Genomic DNA, 21,580 nt, shown 5'->3' on the forward strand with positions numbered 1-21,580 from the left:
TTGCCACTTTCTTATGAAATCTAATATTTTTCCCTTCATGGAAATATAGTCTCGTTAATGCTTCCATGCTTCATGGTGTTTGGGGGTACATCCTTTCATATCATGGGTCTTTATACATTAGCACTCCTAGGATTTGTTGGTAGCCTTCCACGTGTCTTCTCCTTCTTGTCTTCTCCCCTTTTCTATTCAAACAAAGTATAGTTTCCAATATGCATTATTTTCATAGGTGAGGAGAAATGGGGATTTCTAATAAAGTATTCTGATTATTTTAGAATGAAATCTATATTTAAATTTGGACCAATTTGATGTGAACTTCTTGATACATGTGTGTGCTTAAGGCAACGCAAGTTGCTACTTACTATGATTTTAACATACTTTATAGTATGGAACCATCCCGTCAAATCAATCAAAGATTTTTATCCTCAACCAAAAATGATGTCGATGTAACACAAAATCGTTCTACCCTTTATAGTTTAATATGGTGATGTACAAAGAGTAGGTGCCTTCATGTACATTGGGATGCCACCTGGAAAGGAATGGCTACTTCATTTGATCATGAATTCAAAACTAATACAAGAATTTTTGTAATCTAAATATAGAATATTATTTTTAACATTAGTTTGGTAACAAGACATTGAAGTCTCGTAAGACATAAAAATGTCTTGCTGAGTGGACATGTTTGAGGAATTTTCACAAGCTACATGCAATGATTTTTCATATCCTATATTCATAATGTCCTTTCTTATGATAAAAATTTTATTTAAAAATCATTTTATGTTATAATTACGTGTCGTAGGATTAAAATTTATAGAATTTTCTCCACCCTAAATTCCTATTGGTCTAAAAAATACCCAAAAATAGCAGCTTTAGGTTTTGTGAAAAGTGGGTCTTACAAGGTCCTAATGAATACTTATTTGGATCTACTACTATATGATCAAAATCATCTTCTTTGAATTAAAAAGTTGAAAATCTAGGGGTGTATCTAGGATTTGATTGCTATTTTCTGTTATTTTTGTTCTCAAATAGGCTAAAAATGACTCGTAATCAATGTTTTTTCCTGAAAAAAGGCCATATTCGATAATTAGAGAAAGTCTCAATTCCTAGAATGACATTTCTGGAAGAAATTGTAGCCTTTCCCCATGAAAAAATAGGACTAATACATGAAATAGGCTACATTGCCATTCATGAAGTATGAATTATGAACTACATTGTCAAATAATAACTAGAATATCAATGCCTAAACTACATTATCATCAACATAATAATAGAATTCCAAACCAATTAGAGTGAGAGTCATCTCATGAGCCATAGTTGTGTTAAGAAACACCTTCATAATAACTCTCCAGAATTTCCATTGATATTGAGACTCGCTTTGTTGTGAGCATTGTCATTTGAAAATCTCTAAAGCTATACAAGATGTCCCATAATTGCCACCATGTTTGACCCTTCATGGTGCTCAACTGGTCCTCATGAGTCGTAACACCATTTTAAAAACTCAAGAGTATAATTGACAACCATGAATATTGCAATGACAATCTACCAACTCTTAAACTTGAACAAGCAAGGATAAGAATGAGATTTGTTTTTTTGAGAAGGATGAATGCAAGATAATGTTAGCTTTAGACTAACTCAAATTATTGTAAAAGGATATCTTTACATGTCATGTTGATTACTCATTGCAAAGAAAAAAAATATATTTTTGGTTGAAAACATAATAGTTTGTTGATGCACAATTCAAAACCTTGAAACAAAAAATGATTCCAAGGAAACTCTCAATTTCTAGCCCTGCCAAGGAGAGGTTGGGGAGAATGGCACCAATGCCACTCCTTCAAAATCCATTAGGAAGTAGTCTAGAATTAGTTGTGAACATGTTCACATATTATTAACAGACAACAATTACACACCAAGTTACATAGTTGGGCAAGAAAGTAGTAATTCCCACTAGTAATGAATGGATAAAGAAATACAATGTCTTAAATCAAAACTCATTGTCTACAAACAACTCCTCTCCTACATGTATATCATCTATGGACTCAATACAAACTAACCATACTCTCCAATATCTATGTTAATGATGGTGTCAGACCAAGGTGGAACATCAAGGGAAAATACATAACAAACGTTTGGCTTTGCATTGGTATTTCTGTTGTTGATAAACCTTGCCACATTGCCATATTGAACATCACCAACAATATGCACCATATCCTTCCTAGAGACAGTAGTGTCATCTTTCATGGAGTACTTCTTTAGCCTTGGATGAACTCTACATAATTATTTCCAGTCTCTGTAGGAGTACCAGTGTCACCTCCATAATAGAGAATACTGAGAGATCTCAACAACGGAAGTGGAATGGAAGAAGGTGAGAGAGAGAGGGAGAGTCAGAAAAGAGAGTCACACAAGTTTTGATGGGTGTAGAACACCCTTACCTTCTATGTCATCCATATATATGTGTGTTTGAGTATTGTACATAACTGGGGTTAAGGTACAGTGGCCTTTAACCCCCACAAACTCCCACTTAAAGGATAATGTGCCTTTAATGGAGAACAACCAATGAGCATACTATTCAATACCCATCAAAACATGACAATACTCAAACCACTGACTAGGTAGACTCTTTGTCATATCTGCAGGGTTATCATCTGTGTGAACCTTGACAAGCTCTATGCGCTTGTCCTCAAGTACCTCCTTGATAAAATGGTACCTAACCTCAATGTGTTTGGTCTTTGCATGAAAGATCAGATTCCATGCTAGCTAAATAACACTCATGGAATCACTATGCAATGTTGGTACAACTATATGAATCCCCAAAGCTCTCACTAGGCCATATAGCCTCCTTACAACCCTCTATAGCTACAACATACTCGGCCTTTGTGTCGTAGACAAAGCAACGCACTGCTATGTGTATCCATGACACTACACCACCTGCAAAGGTGAACACATAACTAGAATTGGATCTCCTGCTATCCACATGCCCTGCATAGTCTGAATCTGTGTACCCAAATACATGCATCTCTCCTCTGCCAAAGCATATACACACCTCGTTGGTACCCTTCATGTATCTCATGATGCACTTAACTACCTCCCAATGCCTCTTTCTTGGATTAGCCATATGCCAGTGGCTAACAACTCCCACTGCAAATGCAATGTCCAGGCTAGGAGCTATCATAGCATACATAAGACTCCAAACTGCTGATGCATAAGGAACCTTGGTCATCATGGCCCTCTCTTCATCTAATTTGGGACTATTTGCCTAACTCAATTTCACATATGGAGGCAATGGTGTACTTACTGCCTTCCCTCCCTCCATATTGAAATGCTGCAACACTTTTGTAACATACTCCTTCTGTGAAATCCAAAGGAGTTTCCTACTCCGGTCACGTGTGATGCGCATACCAAGAATATGACTTGCAAGTCCCAAATCCTTCATGTAAAAGGCCTCATGCGACTTGGCCTTCAATGCATGAAGCCCATAAGTATTCTTGTTGGCCAATAGCATATCATTCACATAAAGTGTCAGTAGTATGATGCTATTATCCTTACCCCTTTTAGTGTAGAGGCAGTGATCAATATTACTTCTTCTGAAACCATGGGACCGAATGAAAGTATCAAACTTGTGATACCATTCTCTAGGTTCTTCCTTAAGGCCATAGAGACTCTTTTTCAGCTTGCAAAGAAAATGCTCTTTGCCCTTTTCTTCAAAGCCTTCTGGCTGTACCATGTAAATTTCCTCATGCAAATCCCCGTGTAAGAAAGCTATCTTGACATCCATTTCCATAAGCTCCATATCCTCTATTGCCACAAGTCCAAGTACACATCTAAGTGTGGTCATATTCACAATTGGAGAGAATATGTCATCAAAGTCCACACCCTTCTCTTGCTTGAACCCTTTAGCAACCAAACGGGCCTTGTGCTTAGGCACATCATCACCTGTGACCGTCATATTGTAGACCCATTTACATGGCAATGCATTCTTTCCATGTGGCAAAGAAACAAAGTCCCAAGTATTAATCTTTATGAGTGAACTCATCTCTAATTGCATAGCATACTCCCACTTGCATTGATCCTCGTGCATCATAGCCTCTTTGTAGCAAAAAGGCTCCCCGCAATCAATGAGCATCACATAGTCTACCCCTAGAATGAATCTCTCAGGCGGTCTAGACACTCTAGATGTTCTTCTCAAGGGCATTTTAGCGTGCTATCTCGCCTACATATTAGCCACATTTGGCTCATCATTGCCAGTAATAGATGATCCATGATCTGCCCTTGATTGTGTACCTATGGGAGTACCTAATGACACCATTTCCTGCACATTCGGTGCATGGACAGCTTGTTATCTATCAACATATGCGGGTGGATTCACATCTTGGAAAGTGATTCTCCTCATTTCCACATCCCTTATGGGTGTCATATGCATCTTCTTCTCATTTAAAACCACACCATGAATTCGTATGATTTTCTTTGCTTCTGGATCCCAAAGACGACAACCCATCTCTCCACTTTCACCATAACCTAGAAAGATGCATTTCCTAGCTAAGTAGAAAAATTCAAAATTGTGATTCAAAGAAATCGAGAAAATCGCTTGAATAATTTGAATGGAAGAAAAAATCGATTAAAAAAATGGTGACACGTCATGTTTTTTATATAAATTACCACATCATCACCACACATTCGTACGAATAAACTTGTATTAGGACGAATACATTCCTTCGATTTTGCATATAATCTCATTGTTTGCCAATTTCTCTTCTCTCGCGCTTGGTTCCTCAGCTGAGCATAAGAGATCTAAAAAGGAAAAGAAGGAGTCCTCAAGGTTGTGAAAGCAATCTAGAAGGTCCGAAATAAGATAGATTTTTGTTAGGGAGCTTTAAGATCTCATTCTGAGTTCCTGAGATCTCTTGTTTGGATTTTGGTTTTGGTCTTTTCTTTTGTGTTTTGGAGTTCTAGGTTCCCTTTATTGAGTACCTTCAATCTATTGTGATAAGATATTTATGTGTTTGAAATTTGTTTCTGGGAGTTCTAGGTTCTCTTTATTGAGTTCCTTCAATCTCTTGTGATAAAAAAAATTTAGATATTTATGTGTTTGAAATTTTTTTGTGGGAGTTCTAGGATCTCCTTGTTGAGTTACTTAATCTATCTCTCGTAAGATAAATTTTTTTGTGAGAGTTTGAGGATCTCCTTGTTGAGTTCCTTGGATCTCTTGTGAGAAATATGTTTGTTTTTGTGTCTATGAAATTTGTTTGTGGGAGTTTTAAGATCTCCTTGTTGAGTTTCTTAGATCTCATGTGAATAGTTTTTTGTATGTGGGAATTCTAAGATCTCTTTGGTGAGTTCCTTGGATCTCTTGTGATAAATGGGCTTGTTTTTGTGTCTATGAAATTTGTTTGTGGAAGTTTTAAGATCTCCTTGGGATCTGTTTGGTGAGTTCCTTAGATCTCTTGTGATAAATGGGCTTGTTTTTGTGTCTATGAAATTTATTTGTGGGAGTTCCAAGATCTCCTTGTTGAGTTTCTTGGATCTCATGTGAATAGATTTTTGTACGTGGGAGTTCTAGGATCTCTTTGGTGAGTTCCTTAGATCTCTTATATAAATGGGCTTGTTTTTGTGTCTTTGAAATTTGTTTGTGGGAGTTCTAAGATCTCCTTGTTAAGTTTCTTAGATCTCATGTGAATAGATTTTTGTACGTGGGAGTTCTAGGATATCTTTGGTGAGTTCCTTAGATCTCTTGTGATAAATGAGCTTGTTTTTATGTCTATGAAATTTGTTTGTGGGAGTTCTAAGATCTCCTTGTTGAGTTTCTTAGATCTCATGTGAATAGATTTTTGTACATGGGAGTTCTAGGATCTCTTTGGTGAGTTCCTTAGATCTCTTGTGGTAAATGGGCTTGTTTTTGTGTCTATAAAATTTGTTCATTCTTGAAGATATGCATGGGATCCAAGAGATGATTGATTTGTAACTGACCCCAATAAGGAAGCTCGTGAAAGATCGATAGCCTCTTCATACCAGGAGGAGGTTCCTCTCCATTCGCCCTCCAAGCTTGAATCCAATCACTTGCCTTCAAATATGATGGTGGTGGATCAAGCTGACCTCCACGTGCGAGATGGTCGAGCGGAAGGTATCGAGCATGACCTTCATAAACATTTTTCCTCATATTTTTGGAGTAGAGTGCAAGCGATTTTAGAGCCGGTCCACAAACAACTCTTGTGATAAATGGGCTTGTTTTTATGTCTATGAAATTTGTTTGTGGGAGTTCTAGGATCTCCTTGTTGAGTTTCTTAGATCTCATGTGAATAGATTTTTGTATGTGGGAGTTTCGGATCTCCTTGTTGAGTTCCTCAGATCTCTTGTGAGAAGTGGGCTTGTTTTCATGTCTATGAAATTATTAAATTAGTTTGTGGAAGTTCTAAGATCTCCTTGTTGAGTTCCTTAGATCTCTTGTGGGAATTTTTTTAAGTGGGAGTTTTAGGATCTTCTCGTTGAGTTTCCTAGACCTCATGTGAGAAATATGATTTTATTGTGTTTGTATTCTCACACTTTCTTTGAATGAATATGTAATATTCTTTCAATAGAATGTGAAAGAATACAAAGAGTTTTAAAGTGTATGAATTGAAAGTTTTAGAAGTTATGAGAAGAGTTGTCTCATTCTTACACTTTCTTTTGAATGAATATTTAATATTCTTTCAATAGAATGTGAATTATTTTAAAAGAGCGTGATTGAATGACAATTAATATATTGCATGAATAAACATGTTTTTCAAAGGATATGTGTTGTCTTTTATAAAATGTGTATTGCAATATGTTTCTCTTGTATACTCAAATTAGTTTTTTTTGCATTTTGTTTTTGGCAACTTCAAAAGCATGGCGTGTGACAAGATTCGGTCATATGTGATGGAGATATGAAAAGTACATGCCTCACTCTCTTTCTTGTAATGTAAATATTGTGGACACAAATTCACAAGTGGTTCTACTCGCGTCAAGCAACATTTTCTCGGAATAGGTAGTGACGTTGGAGCTTGCACATGCACTCCATCTAATGTTCTTCCATTATGCAAATCATATTTAGAGAAAGTGAAGAAAGTGGTTAATACGACCCTAATAAGAATTTGTGCAAATCAACAAGATGTGAGCACTGAGGTTGATGAGACAGTTGAAGGAGAAGCACCAATAAACGCGAGGAGTGTATCCATACATGAAGGTGATGTAGATATGCTAGCAAGTGGGTCGTAGGTGAGTTTTGAGGTGACTAATGTCTGTCAGGTGAAGAAGAGGAAAAAGGGAGAACAATCTTCTATGGAGGATCGATTTCTTCGACAACAAGTGCATGAAGAGCACTTAATATGGAGAGAAGCATTTGTTAAAAATGGTATACCATTCAATGTCATGAGAGATGACACGTTTTGTAATGCCTTGAAATCATGTGCTAGACTAGGATTTATTTTGCCAGATTATAAAAAAATGTGTACCGATCATCTTGATAAAGTCAAACAAACTATGGCGGATTGCTTTAAAAAAAAGATATTGAGCTTTATTCCTATATATGGGTGCACTCTTGCATTTGATGGATGGACTAGCAAGTAGGCCAGACCCTTGATAAATGTAATGTGCATTACTCCCAAGGGAGCTATGTTTTTGGAGAGTATTGATATGTCTCTAAAAGAAAAAACTTTGGCATATATTGTAAAAATATACAAAAGAGCAATCCGCAAAGTTGGTGGCAGTGAGAATGTTACTGTATTAGTAACAAATAATGCATTGAATTACAAGACCGCAAGTGAGATGGTCATGGCAAAGTATCCCTCTCTGATATGGGTGCCATGTGGTGCTCATACTCTCAACTTATTATTTTAAGATATTGGACAATTGCCATTTGTGCAACTAGTACTGCAACATGCTAACATCGTAGTGACTTTTATAAAGAGTCGTCAATACTTGCATGCGATATTCAGAGAGCACTCTATGAAGCAACTCAGGCAATTTTGACAAATTAGATTTGCCACTTCTTTTCTAGTTCTTGCTAGATTATTGGAAGTGCATCAAGCTTTAGTTGAGACTGTTGCTGATAGACGATGGGCGAATTAGCTAGAAAAAAAGACGTAGTACACAATACCAGGCTCTAAATATGTACATATTGTACAATCATCTCTATTTTGGAACAATGTTAAAAGAATAAAAGGTGTAGAACCATTTGTAATAGTATTGAGGATGGTTGATGATGATGCCTTTGTTATGGGTAAAGTGTATTGGAAGATGTCAGAAGCAATACGACAAGTTTAAGAATTTGTGCGCTTTGCTCCTAGGGAGAAGCAACAAGTGGTATATTTGGCCGATAAGAGATGGAAGCAAATGCACACCTCTTTGCATGGAACTGCATTTGCAATACATCCACAATATCAAATGCATGCTCAATCACAGAATCCTGAAGTCATAGGTAACTTTTGAGAGATTTTAAAAGGTTATTTCTTGGAGATAAAGGAAAACTAGCCTACCAGCAACGAGTGAGATATACAAATCACGAAGGCTCTTATGGAGATCCTTGGAATCTTGATGCTATTAAGATGACTATTGCACCTACTTGGTGGAAGGAATATGGTGGAGAGACATTGGTGTTATAGCATGTTGCAAGTCGTGTGCTCTCTGTTGCTGCATCATCGGGTGCATGTGAGTGAAATTGGAGTGCATATGATTTTATTCATTCTAAGAGATGCAATCACTTAAAGCCATCAAGAGCTACAAATTTGGTATTTTGCTTTGGAAATCTACGATCGTTGAAAGGATTTAATATTGTGGCTAGGGCAACAAGTGAAGCCGTTATAATGAGAATTGCTGGACAACGATTGACTACAGAATTAGTTGCTGTGGGTGAATTCAGTGAAGAGGAAGACAAGCTTGAGCTACTCAGTGGCAACAGCAAAGTTGAAGAGATAGACGATATTGTACCTGTGTTGAATGCAATATAGAGTGATAGAAGAATATGATAGGTGATAGAAGCGGTGGATGAAGCTCTAATTATATCGGATATAATGTTGTATGCGAGGGGATGGATGGGAGAATATGTCAAGCGATGGGAGAGCGCATATGCTCATATCCATCTCGTCTCCTTTTGTATTGAAATCTAGAACCTTGTGGGCTACAAGCAATGTTGTGTTGTAATTATTGAGATTGTGGATGATTTTGGTATACATAATAGTTAGAGACAACCTTGTGACTTGCAAATACTTTCAAGGCAACATTGAAGGGAACATCAAAAAGTTGGAAATAATAATCGAATATGCGCAATCAAAGTTCATATTTTCAAGTCTCAAGGGTTGATCTAGCTATTATGTGCACTAATTGACGTCAATATATTTTAATATTTCTGCATTAACTTTACAAGTCCACCTAATCCATTGAAAACCATGTAAGTCACTTATACCACACTTAGTCCACTTAAATCACTTATACCACTTAAATCACTTAGATCACTTAAATTGATAGAAAATTACTTAAATCAATTATACCACTTAGATCACTTTAATTACTTAAGTCGCTTAAATCACCTAGTCCACTTACATCACTTATACCACTTAAATCACTTAGTCCACTTAAATCACTTAGATCACTTCAATCACTTAGTCCACTTAAATCATCTAGTCTACTTAGATCCACTACAAGGCATAGGCCATTTTCCGACGGAAATATCGACGCTTTTTACATAAAATTTTTTTTTTTTTCTCGGGTGCAAAGGTCGCTATAAAAGTCGCTAAAAGCATCGAAAAAGGAGCGTCCCTATATAGCGACACTGGCAAATGTCGCTATATAGCGACGATGCAAACGTCGCTATATAGTGACACTGTTAATCGTCGCTATATAGCGACACTGGTAAACATCGCTATATAGCGACGATTAACAGAAGTAAAAAAAAAAGGGTTAGTGGGGCTAAACAAGGCTTCCTTTTGGCCCTATTTAGTCCCACTAATCCTTTTTTTTTTTTGTAATTACAAAAGAAAGTTTTTTATAACAAAATTTCCCTTGCTTGCAGGGTGATACAAAATTGTTCTTGTGAAATGATGAGTAAAAAATGCATATACATATCGGACATATACAACAGTGTTTGTAACAAAATTACCCTGTGAAAGGGCGATACAAAATTGCTCAAACGAGCGGATATACAAAATGCTACTACCACTACTCATCTGAATCCGAATCATCTTCGTCTTGTTGGCCTGTTCCTTGGTCCTCGACACCTGCGTCTTCTCCCTCGTCCTCGGCACCTGCGTCTGATCCTTGCCCCTGTAGATCGCTCGCCTCCGATGATGGGACGCTTGAGCTTTGACCCTAAGAGTGAACCATATAAATCAAAAATTATATTGGAACTTAAATTAAAAAGTGAGATTACAAGTAGGAGTAAACTTATACCGTGCGAGCAGCCACCTCAGCCCAATCGACTATCGCTCCCATTGCCTCTTGCTCAATGAGCCACGGCTTTGTTCCTATCCGAAATGCGTGCTGTGTCTTTGCATCTATAGGAAGACGACCCATTGCAGCTTGCTGTGGATCCAATTTACGAGAGTTAGAGTTAGCTAAAGTGCATGTAATATGTAAGTAAAACAAATAGAACAATACATTAAATGGGAAGAAGTAGACTTACCACGGTTGCCTCGAACGCATACCATCCGCCTGCACCAAAGTGCGAAGTACCTACGACGTCCAGCCGTCTCTTCGTAGCCCTCCTCTGACCCTCGAACATTTCGGGATGGTCCCTATGTTGCTTCTTGAAGTACTTCCAATCAGCTTTGTCTGCCTAGCTAGGTTTAACCAACCCCTTTGTAATGGAAGTACGCAAGGTTGATCTACAATGCTTTAGGACCAAACCCATGCGCTCGAGCATATAATTGTCATTAAACTCCACATTTGGCAGATTAGGGTATCTTTGTTTTAACTCATCGATCACCGCCTGCTTCTTTTGGGCATCTTGATACCACCAATCGGTATTTATGCCACTCTTGAAGTGATGACTCATCAACCTCCTCATGGCGGCCATCACTGCTTTGCCCTTTTTATCTTCTATTATCTCTCCGGCAGATGTGATTTGATAGGAGAGATCCCCTGATGAGTAAGGGGGACTGACGGTAGTAGAGTCTGAAGGAGTGGAAGCTATGCGACCGCTTTCGGAGCGGAGCGAGGAGTAGCAGTGGGAGTAGGAGAGGGAAAGGGACCTGACTGATACTGTGTCTCCGGACCAAGTGGAGACCTAAAGGAGCGTGAGTGTGCTGACTTGTCTACATCTCTCGAGTCAGCACAACATGAGCAACCCGTCCTACTCTTCCTTCCCTTGCAGGAGGCATGCGCAAGTGATGATCCCGCAGTCGAAGGGGCGCGAGGGGATGGCTGGGCAGTACGTCCACCCGTCGGTGTAGGGGAAGGAATTGCGGAGGTCCTCTGAGAGAGCAGAGAGAAGAATCTCGCTGCCTCCTCATCGCTCATCTGCGCTACAAACTTGTCGGGACTCCTGACAAAGCCATGCGTGGCTAGCAAAGGAGTTCCCCGAGGGGTAGTCGCAGTGCTACGTGGAAGAGGGGTCGGACCAGGGGTAGTCGTAGTGCTAGGTCCGAGAGGAGTCGGACCAGGGGTAGTCCTCCGGGTAGTCGCCTGAGAGGAATCAAAGTCCTCTGGAGCATATAGATCATGAGCTCTCCTCTTGCGAGGCTGTCCGTACTCGTCAGATGAGCGACGTGATCCCATGTCTAACATAGACACAAACATGAAAACAGATTGCAAAAAAACAAACATAAGCATTCTCATAGGCATAGGCATAGGCAAGAAGAAAGAAGAGGGAAAGGAAAGAAGAGGGAAAGGAAAGAGGGAAAGAAGATGGAAAGGAAAGAAAAGAATGAGAATGAGGAAATAGAGAATGAGAGAAGGGGGAAATAGAGAAGGGGAAAGAGATGAGGGAAAATAGAGAAGGAGAGAAGGGGGAAATGAGAGAAGGGGGAAATAAAGTGGGAAATAGAGAATGAGCTTATGCAGAAATAGAGAATGAGCTTATGCTTCTCTCATTCTCTATTTCCGCATAAGCTCACACATAAGTATGAGCTTATGTGGAAACTTAAGCATAAGCTCATGCTCATGCATGAGCATAAGCATGAGCATGTTGATGGATCATCGGTAAGTCAAAGCTATTTAAGTTCGCAATCTTATTGTATACCAAGAAATAGAAGATCTTATATTTACACAAATGAGCTTATGACAGGATGAGGAGGGTGACGAGGGTGCACATATACCTTCTCACTTTCAACAAGACTATAGTCTCCCGGATAACGACGAGGGTATGGTCGACATGATGGATTCCATTTTTAGGGGCACTACATCCCACGTACACATGATGTCAGAGTCTGAGGTCAAAATGCGAGAGTTGCAATCAACACAATTGCGGAGGTCCTCTGAGAGAGCAGAGAGAAGAATCTCGCTGCCTCCTCATCGCTCATCTGCGCTACAAACTCATCGGGACTCCTGACAAAGCCATGCACGGCTAGCAAAGGAGTTCCCCGAGGGGTAGTCGCAGTGCTACGTGGAAGAGGGGTCAGACCAGGGGTAGTCGCAGTGCTAGGTCCGAGAGGAGTCAGACCAGGGGTAGTCCTTGGGGTAGTCGCCTGAGAGGAATCAAAGTCCTCTGGAGCATATAGATCATGAGCTCTCCTCCTGCGAGACTATCCGTACTCGTCGGATGAGCGACGTGATCCCATGTCTAACATAGACACAAACATGAAAACAGAAAGCAAAAAAACAAACATAAGCATTCTCATAGGCATAGGCATAGGCAAGAAGAAAGAAGAGGGAAAGGAAAGAAGAGAGAAAGGAAAGAGGGAAAGAAGATGGAAAGGAAAGAAAAGAATGAGAATGAGGAAATAGAGAATGAGAGAAGGGGGAAATAGAGAATGAGAGAAGGGGGAAATAGAGAAGGGGAAAGAGATGAGGGAAAATAGAGAAGGAGAGAAGGGGGAAATGAGAGAAGGGGGAAATAAAGTGGGAAATAGAGAATGAGCTTATGCAGAAATAGAGAATGAGCTTATGCTTCTCTCATTCTCTATTTCTGCATAAGCTCATGCATAAGCATGAGCTTATGCGGAAACTTAAGCATAAGCTCATGCTCATGCATGAGCATAAGCATGAGCATGTTGATGGATCATCGGTAAGTCAAAGCTATTTAAGTTCGCAATATACCAGGAAATAGAAGATCTTATATTTACACGAATGAGCTTATGACACGATGAGGAGGGTGACGAGGGTACACATAGACCTTCTCACTTTCAACAAGACTATAGTCTCTCGGATGACGATGAGGGTATGGTCGACATGATGGATTCCATTTTTAGGGGCACTACATCCCACGTACACGTGATGTCAGAGTCTGAGGTCAAAATGCGAGAGTTGCAATCAACACAATTGTACGAGGGTGCTAGGATGTCTAAACTACGTGCTTGTCTCTCAATCTTGAATCTACAAGTATAGTATGGGTGGCCGGATACAAGTGTCTCGGCCTTAATGAGGTTAGCCCTTGCATTAATTTGACTCATTATTTGGATATTGTTTGTTTTGAGAATCATCATTTGGATAGTGTCTTTGTCATAGGTTGCTCCAGAAGATGTTGCCTGCACCAAATACCATGCCCGCATCAAGAGATGAAGCGAAAAAGATGCTAACAATGGTGGGTATGGATTATGATACCATCCATGCTTGCCGTAATGATTGTATTCTCTTTCATCGTGAGCATGGAGATTTGGCTAGTTGTCCAAAGTGTGGGGAACAACGATATAGAGATGACTTGCAGGGTGAGCGGATACCGGTAAAGGTCTTAAGACACTTTCCCATCATTGCAAGAATACAACACATGTTTCAATGCAAATCCATAGCGGAGTTGATGATATGGCATGCATCTCATCGGTCCACTGATCACACATTGAGGATTCCCGCAGATTGTGTAGCTTGGAAGCACATAGATAATCAATGGCCGGACTTTGTGAGGGAGCCACGCAACTTACATCTTGGGCTATCCATGGACGGCGTGAATCCTTTCGGGTTACGCTCGACATCTTGGTCGACATGGCCCATAGTCGTGGTGAATTACAATATCCCACCATGGCTAATAATAAAAAAGGGACACCTCATGCTTGCACTACTTGTGCCAGGAAAGTACAAGGCAAAAAACATGGACATGTACATGGCACCTTTGATAGAGGAGTTACAGATATTATGGAGAGGAGTGCAGGTCTTTGATATTTCCAGAGCTCCTAGGCATACCAATGATATTTTGGTCAGGGGTATCTTGATGTGGACCATGCATGACTACCCAAGATATGGAGAGTGCGCAGGTACGTGGTTATGTCTTTACATGTACAATGAGGGATTATGCTTTTTTTACTCTCTTTTGCATGCATGTCTTGTACTAACATATTCATGCACGCGTGCAGGACTTGTTACAAGTGGGTACCATGCTTGTCCTGTTTGTGGACCCGCTCTGAAATCGCTTGCACGCTACTCCAAACATATGAGGAAAAATGTTTATGAAGGTCATGCTCGATACCTTCCGCTCGACCATCTCGCACGTGGAGGTCAGCTTGATCCACCACCATCATATTTGAAGGCAAGTGATTGGATTCAATCTTGGAGGGCGAATGAAGAGGAACCTCCTCTTGGTATGAAGAGGCTATCGATCTTTCACGAGCTTCCTTATTGGGGTCACTTACAAATCAATCATCTCTTGGATCCCATGCATATCTTCAAGAATGTGGGGGCTACCATTTGGGCACACTTGGTTGGTTCCAAGGACTCGAGAGAAGTGCGAGAAGACTTGCGTGCTATGAATAGGATGTCTCGCTTGTGGCCCCAAGTGCATGCTTCGGGAAAAGTTGTCCTCCCGAAAGCAATGTGGATCCTCTCTACGAGGGAGGAGGCAGCGATCAAGGCAGACATTGCCTCTTTTCAAAGACCGACAGGGTACATGCGTTGCTTGAAAGGAGCATTTTCAAAGGACAATAAGCTTAGTGGCCTCAAGTCCCATGATTGGCACAAGGTCTTACAGGTATTCTAAGTAGAATTAGTGTACCGATAATAGTGATGCATTAGCGTAATTATTATTATGTTATATTGTTGACTTGACTTCATTGTTGCTTTGATAGTTCATCCTTCCAATTACAATAAAAGGGTGCTTACAAGAAGATGTTAGAAATGCTATATTCAAGATCTGTGGTATTGTGAGGTATGCTTACTATCAAATCGCATTATGTATTTTCTTAATGGACGTGAAATAGGTGGATATCTCAAATATCTTACATATGCATGGACATGTGAAATAGGTGGATATCTCAAAAAGAGATCTCTATATCGAGCATCGAGAAGGCTAGGGTGGAATCCATCGAAGCCGTATGCTTGCTTGAGAAGCACTTTCCCTCAAGCATTATGACAACTCAAGTCCACTTGCTTGTGCACATAGTTGATGAGGTGGCTATAGCAGGTACCGTTCATAATCGATGGATGTTTTTTCTCGAGCGGTTTATGAAAACTTTAAAGGGGTTTGTAAGACAAAGAGCAAGACCGGAAGCAAGCATGGCAGAGGGATGGCTTGTGCAAGAGTCATTAGTATATATCACAGAGTTTCTTGCATCCACGGATCCTGATATGCCGCAAGCTTGGCACAACAAGGATGATGATCGCATCATTGGCGAGGTCCCCCAAGGAAAAGGAATTGAAAGAAAGATGAGCGAAGAGCAAATGGAGAAATTCAATAAGTTTTGTATCCTCAATAGCCCTGAGATGCAGAAGTGAATTGAGAGATATGAAGTGGCCAAAGCAGAAAGAATAAATGCAAGGACGAGATTCAGAGTAATGTACAGGCGATCACAACCATATCCACGAGATCTGGCTCTTCTCCCTACTCACATGTCACTTGATTGGCTACAACTGGCTCTACGTAAAGCCGAACATGATGGAGAGACAATAAACGAGCGCGAGCAGGAGTTATCATCTGGATGTATGGTGCATGTAAGTTTCTTATCTCTTGACGTAATTAAGTAATTATTTGTGGCAATATATGCTATAAAATAGGTGCATCTTCATTGTTTTAATGATGCTCTTTTACAATACAAAAAGTACAGTGCATTATGGTCATATGGATGACATTTTCGCGTGGAACGCATCGATTCAAAGAGAGTCACGTATGATTGTGGAGTCATGGCTAACTTCACACAAGAAAGCCGAGCAAGTGCTTCGGATACCAATCTTCTCTCCTCACAGTTGGATTATTGTGGAACCATACGCGACATCTATGAAATTGATTTCAGACGATTTACTATTTTCATTCTTGATGTAAAATGGTTTAGAACTCTTACAACGGTCCCCATGCGACAGTGAGAAAAGATAGTAGCGGTCTCTTTGCAATAGACTCCACCAAACATTGGACCGATGAAAGTGATACTTTTATTCTTCCCGAGCACTGTGAGCAGGTGCATACTAATGATTTAATTAGTCGAAGCTTTCGTTATTAAAGTCCATTGATATATATATAATTGACGACATTTGGCACCCATCTTCATTATAGGTGGTTTTTCATCCGGATCGTTCTGATCCAAGATGGTGGTATGTGATCCAAGTTGCACCACGAAGTAAGCAAATTTTTGAAGATTGAGATGTGGATATGGAGATGCCACTACCAATGCCGAATCCAATTGATGAATCTAGCGAAGAAGATGTAGATCACCATATGAGGCAAGAGGAAGATGCGCATAATGACATCGCACGGGAGGAGGATGGAGATCACGATATTGACGAAGAAGACAACAATCATCAAGATCAATCACCACACTTAAGCTTTATTGAAGAAGATGATCAAATACTTTTAGGTGAACGTACGATACTAGAGTACGATGATGATATAGGAGATCAACTCGGTATAGAGTTGGAGATAGACTTGCTTGGCACCTTAGACTTGGCTCAAGATGAAACAGTTGATGTAAATGCTCTTATTTGATTTTTCTCATCTCAAACTTGGACATGAATATATGAGCTTCAAAGGCTTGATGTACATGCTCTCATTTTTTTATTCTCTATGAGCTCAAACATGTATGAAAATTTAAAAAATTTTGTCATTGGAAAAACCTAACTTTTAAGGCCTAAAAAAAAAAAAAAACCTCTCTGTAAAAACGTCGCTATAATATTTTGTCTCAGTGCAAAAGTCGCTATATAGCGACGATTTACGAAACCCGATTTTCATACCGACGATTAACGCTAAGCGGGCGCTAAACATCGGTACGTAAACATCGCAATAGGATCCGTGTGTAGTAGTGATCACTTATACCACTTAAATCACTTAGTCTACTTAACTCACTTATATCACTTGAACCATCATTGCAGAAGAAGAGTATTATAAAGTTATATATGAAGTTTACAATGTACATAATTATGCAGTAGGATCCACATCTACCATTCCTTGAGTGCTTGGTCCTGCACCCTGCGAATCTATATTAGTGAGGTCCTCAAAATAAAAAATATAAGTATCGTCAGCTACATCCAAATCTCCAAAGGATTGTCTGTAGCATTCAAGCTCAAACTCCAACGTCTGTATGCATGCTTGTAGGTCCTCGATCTCTTTGGCTTGTGATGCAATGCGATCTTGTAACTCCTTAGCAGTAACACCTTGTTGATAAAGAGGTATGGCAGATGTGGCCAAGTCAACAAGATCACTGTGTGCCTGGGGAGGGATGCGTCTATTTTACGAGCAAGAACCTATGAGCAGGTTTATCCGAGCGTGTTTTTCAAGAGATTTTTAAAAATGTTTTTCTTTAGGAAACATGGTTTTCACTTTTATTTTCACTAGAACTAGATCCCTTTATCATAAAAATATACAGACTAGTCACTCATTCATTTTTACACAACATAATTTTCTTATTTAGAGACATCCCTTTGTACCCCTGTTATTACCTTAAAAAAGTGTTGATTCCTTTAAGAAACATTCCTCATAGTCACTCTCAATGTAATAATACTATGCATATATAATTACTTATTAACACATTTATATCATATGGCAATATCTTTTTAGTGCTTTTATAGCATATTTATGGACATGTTTCTAAAGAAGTTTAAATTACTATAAATAAGTATTAACTTGGGCTTATATATCACTCTCAATAAATACATGTAATATTTAATACTATATATGAAAGATTTTCCAAAATATAACTCCATAGATGTGCTCAAATGGGGTGTTCCGATCAATTTGAGTGGTTGAATGACTATATTTAGACATTGGATATGAAAGTTATGTCACTTTTAAAAGTGTTGTCCAAGGTAGTTTCGCCAGCGAAACTACCTTGGGAGACTTGCTTCAAAGGGGTTTCGCTGGCAAAACTACCTGGATGGCTTGCTTCAATGAGTTTTCTTTGAAGAAACTCTTTCATGAAGATAGGTTGAGAGAGGGTTTTCAATGTCACCCCCTATTAAGTAAAAGTTGTAAGAAGGATCATAAGGGAATTTTCATAGAGAAGTCTACTCTACATGTGGGTTTCTTTAAAGGCCATCCCATTATGCTCTCACCATTCCTACAGATTCACCTAAAGATTTTTGTATAAAATAGGCATCGCTATAATACTTTGCATATTTCTAAGTGAAACTATGTTTTCTTCTGATCGATTTTTGCCATATTTATGCATAGTTGGAAGCTTTTTTTTTCCTTCGCTCGGACGCTCGGAAGATTTCGCTCAAAAAATGCTCGTCCCCCCTGGGGAGTTAGCACACGAGGTCTCTGAGACATAGGCTCTATGTTCTCTGTCCTTGCTCACTTGCACTCTACAAGACGTCCCTTTCCTGTTCCTGACAAGTGATGCTTGTCATTCCAATCCACGCGTCGATGCAAGACGTCATAGACATACACCTGTTGGATGAAATACATGGGTATTTGCTGGTTATTGGGGATGCTTCCTTCCATCTCTATGAATTGTTGGAGAAGGATGTGGGCTAGGGTTTTGTGCCACAACTCTGACAACTTGGGTTGTGCATATTTACTCCTAGCACTTCCTGAATGAAGAAACAAGGTGTTTCTTACGAACTCTGATGGGCATAGTCTCTGTACTTGTCGAAGAGAGACCGGGTCGCCTTGTATGGTATCATCATCCACTGGACTAGTAGTAAAAATACATAGTCCCTCTCTGCCCAGCATCTCTCTTTGTAGTTGTAAGATAGCCTGAGCCTCGGCATGATTTAGCTGGTCTATTAAATAAGCCTCTTGAGGCACAAAAGCACCTTGTGGGCACTCTTGGACTGGAGGTTGCTCTTGCTGGGGAGGATCTTGTTGGGATATCTCAAGGTGTATGCCTCAGGCACACCTTATGTTTCTATGTGTGAGTGCTAGAGGCACAGTTAGGTGCCCACAAGCACAGTTAGGTGGTGGAAAAGCCACATAGGATGATTGAGTGAATCTAGGAGCAGATTGAGGAGATGATTGTGGAGCTTTGAGGTCATCAGTGATGTCAGTGACCTTGTATGAGGTGCCTCTTTCTTCTTCATTCTATAAGCAAGTATTCTGATTTTGTGTCCACTCTACTCTTTTCTTTCAGTGTTCCAACATGGTATTTGAGCCATTTGATCCCCCTTGAGCCCATTTTTGCCACATCATCATCATCTTCTTCTTCTTCTTCTTCACCATCTCTCCCTCTTCTTCCAAAAACTTGCTTAAGCTTGTTCTCCTCCAATTCTCACTCATTTCCCATGCCCTTCCAGCTGAAGATCCACCTAGTTGGGGCGCACTCTTGGCTGCAAGGAATCGACGAATCATTGCGTCTGCTCGTCGCCATTGCAGGAAAATTGTCGAAGTTCTCTGCTGCAAGTTCTCTGCGCCTGCTCTGTCTTTGTCTAATTCCTTCCAGGGCAAGCTTCTCCATACTTAGAGCTACCTTGTGCTAAAATCTGAGCAGCAATGGCTGCATATTGAAGGAGAAATCAGAGAAAAACCAGTCGACTTTGTTCAAGAAGGTGAAGGCGACCTGACACATATTTTTGCCACTTCTTCCCAGAGGATCTACTGTGTTATACCAGCTTTCTTTTTTTCTTCAGAAAGCCCCCTTTCTTTTGCTTTGAAGAGTGTGATATGAGCCCTCCAAGTTCAGCTCTCTAGTTTTGACAGTTTTGACATACTTTTGAAAATGATGCTACATAAAATGCTACTCTAGCATTTCTGGTCTTTTGAAGTTTTCAATAACTTCACTACAAGTGTTGCTTCAGTTTTTTTTTGACTTGCTAGACCTGGTTGTGATTGGAAAGTTTTTATTTCATTCACTTCTATGAAGCATGCAAAAAGTAGCATCATTGTTTGAAAACTAGTCACTACTATTTGCTACATCAAGTGCCTATACTTTGGAAGTATTTTAGTTCTTTTTGCCTTGTAAGAGAGATAGACACTGCCCAATATCTGGGTTAGACCCTCTCATGGCTACTTTATATAATCTTGAGAAGTTCAATGGAAAGGGCTTCCATACATGGCAAATGAAGGTAAAATTTGCATTGATGCGGGAGAACTTATGGGGACTTGTCAAACCTACTCCTGCCACTTCTTCTACGGCCTCAAATGCTGGAGAATCTTCAGCTCCGACACGACCGGCAAGGGATCCAGCAAGAGAAGAAAAAGCATATGGTATAATTGCTTTAGCTTTGGGTGATGATTACATACATCATATATCTGACTTGGAGTCTCCATCGGAAGCATGGCAGAAGCTAGATTTGATTTTTGGTGCAAGCTCTCGCATATCTAAACTATCACTTAAAATCTCTTTCTTTGAATTAAAGATGGCAAGTGATACTACTTTAGCTGCTCATGTCAACTATATGCGGAGTCTTATGACTCAGTTAGCTTCTATCAACTCTCCTATCACACCTGGTGATGCTATGGCAGTACTACTTAAGAGTATGCCTGAAAGTTTTGATCACATTGTTAGCACTTTGAAGAATCTTCCCAATCCAAACCTTGAAGGCATTATCTCAGCTCTCCAAGAAGAAGAAAGACATATGGAGTTAAGGAAAGGCAATGACACTGCTTATGTTATGAAATTCCAGAAGGGCAAGTATTCTCCTTGCAATCACTATGGAAAGACAAATCACCTTTCAAAGGACTGCTTCAAAGTTAATCCATGCAAGCACTGTGGCAAAAACAACCATAGTGAGAAGTTTTGCAGAGACAAAGAAAAGATAGAAAATGCAAATCTACTTACAGTGAATGAGCCTCCACAAGATGAGGCATCCTTTGAAGATTATGCATTTTAACTCATCTATGTATGCTCCAGATCTCTCTTTTTATGTCAAGGTACTCAGCCTGGATAGTCCTCCAAAATGAATGAAAATAAACTGTTGTGTGTTGTGTATTTTGTAAACACCTCTGGTCACCTTATGATGTAGGCCATGTGTATGTTTTGTTCCATGGTACCTCCTACAGACATTGTGTGCATGTACATGTAGGGGAGATAACCATTGGAAGGTCTGTTTGTATCCCTTTCTGTTTACCTTACACCCAAGGGAACCCTTGCTAGCATGAGAACCTAACCATAGATTTATCCTTGACCACCAT

This window comes from Dipteris shenzhenensis, chromosome 3 (assembly GCF_047967505.1).
Source record: "Dipteris shenzhenensis isolate YYH24624 ecotype China chromosome 3, Dip_SZ_1.0, whole genome shotgun sequence".
NCBI classification, from domain to species: domain Eukaryota; kingdom Viridiplantae; phylum Streptophyta; class Polypodiopsida; order Gleicheniales; family Dipteridaceae; genus Dipteris; species Dipteris shenzhenensis.